Source organism: Bos grunniens, chromosome 2, assembly GCF_055505025.1.
Source record: "Bos grunniens cultivar Pamir isolate PY7600 chromosome 2, Bosgru_T2T1.0, whole genome shotgun sequence".
In the NCBI taxonomy this organism is placed as follows: domain Eukaryota; kingdom Metazoa; phylum Chordata; class Mammalia; order Artiodactyla; family Bovidae; genus Bos; species Bos grunniens.
Window position 1 is genome coordinate 111,436,823 of NC_141166.1, and position 6,877 is coordinate 111,443,699.

At 42.2% G+C, this 6,877-nt stretch overlaps 1 pseudogene across 1 annotated transcript; it reads right to left on the bottom strand.

Annotated features, from left to right (window-relative positions):
- Nucleotides 1–296: 296 nt before the first annotated feature.
- LOC147378528 (double-stranded RNA-binding protein Staufen homolog 1 pseudogene) lies at nucleotides 297–2,969 on the bottom strand (annotated as a pseudogene). Its single transcript, XR_015147602.1, has one exon. The product of XR_015147602.1 is annotated as a double-stranded RNA-binding protein Staufen homolog 1 pseudogene (transcript).
- Nucleotides 2,970–6,877: the final 3,908 nt, after the last annotated feature.

The following is a 6,877-nucleotide window of genomic DNA, read 5'->3' on the forward strand; positions in this document are numbered from 1 at the left end:
CTTGCATGTCTTACTTAATAATGTTGTATGATCCTTTTAATGTGCTGTGGATTCAGTTAGCTAGTATTTTGCTGAGGATTTTGTGTCAGTGTTCATCAGTGACATTGGCCTGTAATTTTTGTGTGTGGTATCTTTGATTTTTATGTCAGAGTGATGGTGGCCTCATAGAATGAGTTTGGGAGTGTTCCTTCTGAAATCTCTTGGAAGTTTCAGAAGGATAGGTGTTAACTCTTCACTAAACGTTTGATAGAATTCATGTGTGAAGCCATCTGATCCTGGATTTTTGTTTGTGAAAGTTTTTTTTTTCATTAGTAGTTGTTTATTGATCAATGGTTTGATATAAAGTTATTTTATATCTTCAGAGTTTTGCCCAAATGGAGTCACAAGCATTACAAAGTTTTTCTCTTAAAGAAAATATCACACAGTTTGCATCACTGAAATGGTCCTGGGTTAGTCCAGGGAAATAAAAATGTGTAACCGCATACACAGGGATATGATCTTTGCTAATTAAATTACTGATTCAGTCAGTCTCGGACAAATTTCTAAACTGTGCTATGTAACTAGGTACAATTGAGAAACTCAAATGAAAATTTATATAGTGCCATTTCAATCAAAAGAAAATAATGAAACTAAGAATCCGTATCTCTTGGAAGAGAGCAGTGGTGACTGTGGGTACCGTGGGAGGTGTGCTCCAGAGCAGGCCGAGGAGGAAGCATTTGATTTTCTCTGGTGCTTTCAGCTCTGGGGCCAGACTAAGGCCTTTCTCCAACCTGAGTGAGTGTCCAGGATTTGTCCTGAAGTGTTTGTGTGAGCCAGTTTGAGAAGGGGGCCTGCTTTCTGTTTCTTCTTTCACACAGCAAGGAAAAAAATAGTAAAAACACCCAAAACAAACAAAAACCCCACCAAAACCAAGCACCGGGTGACCAGGGGCATGGACCTGCTGGTTTCCCAGTGGATCCAGGGGTGCTTGGCAAACCCACCTGGCCCCCAGCAGCTGCTGCAGCATGGATGGCAACCACAGCTCGTGTGAGCGGCTATGCCGACTCCTCAGGGTCCTGCCTTCTTCACCGTTGCTTTCTCTAGTCCTTTGGAGGTACCAGAAATTCCAAAATTTCAAAGCAATTTCAGTATTTTCAGTATATATTTGGAGAGTTTTCAATGGTCCATGGCCAAATAAGGTTCAGCACCTCCCACACACAGACACTGGCCCATTTCCTGTTCTTGGCACCTCTGTATTTCGTTGGTCCACGTCTGACAGCAACTTTAAGATGTTCAGCGCAGCCATATCGTGGCAGAACTCCACATTCTTTCCAATACCGTGGCTGATCAGAGGTGGCCAAGAGGAACAATTGATAAGAGATACAAATTCGTTCTTATTTGGGGGGAAGTCTTTATATTCAACCTGGAATCCCTGAGCCCTTGAAGGATAGTCCAGCTGCTCAGAGGGTATCATGAGAGGTACATCGCATACATGGCCTGAAGAGATGTTATTCTTTAAAATGGTCTGGGCTGTCAGCTAGGTGCTCCCATACAACAATTCACGGACTATCGTGAGAGCTACCATGGGCCTTGGCAGGACTCGGAGCTACCCTGGTGAAACCTTTGGTGTGATGTCCTTGACTGACTCCTACAGCCTGGCAACCTGGAGCACCATGGGAAGAATTCCACAGGCAGCTGCTGATGACTGAGGTAAGGCACCCTAAACTCCTCTTTATTGCTAGTCCCATTTTCATCCCCTGAGGCAGGCTCAAAAAAGGTCACTGTTCTTCCATCCCCTGGTTTCTTTGTTGGTGTCTTCCTCTGATTTGAGGACTGGTTTGGTGGGCTGAGCCTGTGGGACTTTGAAACCTGGGATCTCCAGCATGTTCTTGTCTGCACTGCGTTTGGCCACCTTCTTATTGGTTCCTGATCCTTCTGTGGCATATTTTCCCACCTTCACCTGCATCTCAGACTCCCTGCGGGCGTGGGAGGCCTCCTCAACGAGGAGCAGGTACTCTGGCTCCTCCTCGTTTTTTGCCTGCTGGGTCTGGGCCAGTCTGCTAATCAGGTTCATCCCCTGGCTGTACTTTGGGTGCTTTGTAGCCTGACTGTGGGTTTTGTTTTCTTTATGATTCCGGGCTTCACTTGCTCAACTGTAGGCAGTGGCAGTCATTCTTCAGCTCCTCAAGAACAGCTCTGGTAGTGTTTTCCTTTGAAATCCTCTCGCTCTTCCCTTTGCTTTCCCCCACCAACACCCCAACTGACACCCTGGTCACAGAGCTCCTCATGTGGGGTGGGCCACTCTCCCGGGCAACCTGCTTTAGAGGGAAAGATTCAAAATTCACAGGCAAGTTCTGTTTAAGTGCAATCTCAAACATTTATTTCAGGTTTATTGAGATTTTTTTCCTCTGCTTCTCTTCCATTCATCTCCAGCTTCTTGGGGTGTGGGGGTGGGATTCATTTTGCAGGATCCTCAAAACTTTTGCAAAAGTATCATGTTTTGTAGCCTGTCTCGTCTTTCCCATTAAATTGTTGTCCTCCAACAGAAAGTTCGATAAAGTAAAGATAGTACTGGAAATGGGTAAAAGTACCTGAGGGGATAAGCACTTCCTCTCATGTTGTAACTGTAGGTGGACTGCATCCAAGAGTAAGGGTTGACAGGCTTACCCATTGGCTTTCCCCCCGAGTTTCACGCACAGTGCACGCAGCTCTACAGTAGGGGTTACGCTTTCTTACAGTGAACTGGACCTTGCTCACACTAAATCTTATACTCAGGCTGAATCTGGTTGAAATGGGATAACTCATTCACAAGACACATTGGTGCTTTCTCTTTGGGGTGTGCCAGGTTAGAAGGAACTGTCTGTTGTCCCAAGCTTGTCCCCTGGCTGGTGGTCCCGGGTGGCAAAGTGATGGTGAGGGGAAAGAGGGAGAAGGAAGGGATGGTGGGTGGGAAGCAGAGTGTCCTCAGAGGAGACCAGCGCCACCAGGCCTGGGATCAGAGGAAGGTGCAGTCAAGCCAGATGTGGCCACTGCCAGCACAACACCGAAGCTATGAAAGTCTTAAAGTCAGTTTCAATTTCTGTATTTGTGATTGGTTTGTTCATATTTTCTCTCTCTTCCTGGTTCAGTCTTAGAAGATCATATCGTTCTAAGAATTTATCCATTCCTTCTAGGTTGTCCATTTTATTGGCATATAGTTGCTTGTAGTAGTCTCTCATGATCCTTTGTATTTCTGTGTGTCAGTTGTAACTTCCCCTTTTTCGTTCCTAATACTACTGATTTGAGCCCTCTCCCCTTTTTTTTTTTTTTTTCTTGAATCTGGCTAAAGGTTTATCAATTTTATTTTTTCTAGGAGCCTGTGTTTAGTTTCATTGATCCTTTCTATTGTTTTCTTCATCTCAGTTTGATTTATTTCTGCTCTGATCATCATGATGTCTTTCCTTCTACTGACTTCAGGTTTTGTTTGTTGTTCTTTCTCTAGGTTGCTTTAGGTGTAAGGTTAGGTTGGTTGGTTGCGGTTTTTCTTGTTTCCTGAAGTAAGGCTGCGGGCAGCGGCCTGGCCGTTCTGCCTCTCCCCTCCAGCCACCCCTTCCTCCTCTGTCCTGCCCTCCTCATTGCTTCAGTCACCCACGGCCACTGGCTGGGAGATGAGCTCGGGGCAGCAGCCATTTCCTTCTAACATGGCACACCCCAAAGAGAAAGCCTCAATGTCTTGTGAATGAGTTATCCCACTTCAGCAGAATTCAACCTGAGCATGAGCTTATAGCAATAGAAGTTTATGGCAGTCTATAAACTTCCATCTTAGAACTGCTTTTGCTGTATCCCATAGATTGTTATATTTTCATTTGTCTCAAGGCATTTTTTAAATTCCCTCTGTGATTTCTTCAATGATCTATTGATTGTTCAATACCATATTGTTGGCCTTCACATGTTTTTCTTTCACAGTTTTTTTTTTTCTCTTGTAGTTGATGTCTAATGTCATAGCATTGTGGTTGGAGAAGCTGGTTATTTTGGTGTCAGTTTTCTTAAATTTACCCAGGTTTACTTTGTGGCCCAGCCCTGGAGAATGTTCCATGTGCACTTGAGAAGAATGTATATTCTGCCACTTTCAGATGGAATGTTTTGTAAATATCAATTAAGTCCATGATGTTTTTTATGTCATTTAAGGCTTGTATTTCCTTACTGGTTTTCTGTCTGGATGATCTGTCCATTGATGTTAGTGGGGTGGTATCAGTTCAGTTCAGTCGCTCAGTCATGTCCGACTCTTTGTGACCCCATGAATTGCAGCACGCCAGGCCTCCCTGTCCATTACCAATCAATAAACTGTGGAAAATTCTGAAAAAGAGGTGGGGTGGTATAGTCCGCCATTGTTATTATGTTACTCTTGATTTCCCCTTCTACGGCTGCCAACATTTGCCTTATATATTGAAATGCTCCTTTGTCGGGTGCAAATTCAATAACAATTGTTGTATCTTCTTAGATTGATCCCTTGATCATTATGTATTGTCCTTTATCTCTTTTAACAGTCTTATTTTAAACTCTATTTTGTCTGATATGAGTATTCCTACTCCAGCTTTCTTTTGATTTCCATTTGCATGGAATATCTTTTTCCATCCCTTCACTTTCAGTCTATATGTGTCCCTAGATCTGAAGTGAGTCTCTTATACACAACATATATACGGGTCTTGTTTTTGTATCCATTCAGTCAGTCTGGGTCTTTTGGTTGGAACATTTAATCCATTTACATTTAAGGTAATTATCAACATGTATGTCCTTCAGTTCAGTTCAATTCAGTTCAGTCACTCAGTCACGTCGGACTCTTTGCGACCCCATGAATCACAGCATGCCAGGCCTCCCTGCCCATCACCAACTCCCGGAGATCACTCAAAGTCACCTCCATTGAGTTGGTGATGCCATCCAGCCATCTCATCCTCTGTCGTCCCCTTCTCCTCCTGCCCCCAATCCCTCCCAGCATCAGAGTCTTTTCCAATGAGTCAGCTCTTCGCATGAGGTGGCCAAAGTACTAGAGTTTCAGCTTTAGCATCATTCCTTCCAAAAAACACCCAGGGCTGATCTCCTTTAGGATGGACTGGTTGGATCTCCTTGCAGTCCAAGGGACTCTCAAGAGTCTTCTTCAACACCACAGTTCAAAAACATCAATTCTTTGGCGCTCAGCTTTCTACACAGTCCAACTCTCACATCCATACATGACCACTGGAAAAACCATAGCCTTGACTAGACGGACCTTTGTTGGCAAAGTAATATCTCTGCTTTACAATACGCTATCTAGGTTGGTCATAATTTTTCTTCCAAGGAGTAAGCGTCTTTTAATTTCATGGCTGCAGTCACCATCTGCAGTGATTTTGGAGCCCCCCAAAATAAAATCTGACACTGTTTCCACTGTTTCCCCATCTATTTCCCGTGAAGTGATGGGACCAGATGCCCTGATCTTCATTTTCTGAATGTTGAGCTTTAACACAGCTTTTTCACTTTCCTCTTTCACTTTCATCAAGAGGCTTTTTAGTTCCTCTTCACTTTCTGCCATAAGGGTGGTGTGTCCTTATTGTTTTCTTAATTATTTGGATTTGTTTTTATAGGTCTTTCCCCTTCACTTCCTCTTTTGTTTTCTTCTCTTGTGATATCATGACTATCTTTAGTGTTGTGTTTGGATTGCTTTTTCTTTTTTGTGTGTGTATCTATTACAGATTTTTGGTTTACATGATGTTTTAATATAGCAGTCTATGTATATACAAGTTTTTTTTAAGTTGCTGGTCTCTTATTTCAAATGCATATGCAATATCCGGCATTTGTATTCTCCTCCCCTCACAGTTGCTGGTTTTGATATTGTATTTGTGTATGCTGATGATTTCCTAGCTTTACTGTATGTTTTATCTTTACTGGTACGCTTTCCCATTAGTAATTTTCTTTGTCTCTAGTTGTGTTCTTTTCCATCCGAGAAGTTCCTTTAGCATTTGTTGTAAAGCTGGTTTGGTAGTGCTAAATTCTCTTTAACTTTTACTTTTTTGTATAACTTTTCATCTCTATGTTGAATCTGAATGAAACCTTACTAGGTAGTGTATTCTTGGTTGGTTTCTTTTTTTCATCACTTTAAATATATTATGCCACTCTCTTCTGGCCTGCAGCATTTCTGCTGAAAAAATGAGCTGATAAACTTACGGGAATTCCTTTGTATGTTGTTTGTTTCTTTTCCTTTGTTGCCTTTAATATTTTATCTTCGTCTTTAATTTTTGTTAATTTGATTGTCTTAGTGTGTTCCTCCTTGGGCTTATCCTGCATGGGACTCTGCACTTCCTGGACTTGAGTGTCCCCTTTCTCATGTTAGGGATGTTTTTTGCTATTATCTCTTCAAATAATTTCTCAGGCCCTTTCTCTCTCTCTCCTCCTTTTGGGACCCCTATAATGTGAATGTCAGTGCATTTAATATTCCAGAGGTCTCTTAGGCTGTCCTCACTTCTTTTTGTTCTTTTTTCTTTATTCTGTTCTCCAGCAGTGATTTCCATCAGTCTGTCTTTCAGCTCACTTATTCATTCATCTGTCTCAATTATTCTGCTATCAATTCATTCTAGTGTATTTTTCAGGTCAGTTATTGTATGGTTTAGCTCTGTTTGTTTTTTAAGGTTCTAGCTCTTCATTAAACATTTCTTGTATCCTCTCAGTCTGTGCCACCATTCTTTTTCCAAAATCTTAGATTACCTTTACTGTCATTACTCTGAATTCTTTCTCAGATAGATTGCCTGTCTCCACTTCATTTAGTTGTTGTTCTGGGATTTTATCTTGTTCCTTCATCTGACACGTATTTCTCTGCTGTCTCATTTTGTCTAATTATCTGTATTTGTGGTCTTCATTCCTCAGGTTGCAGGATTGTAACTCTTCGGGT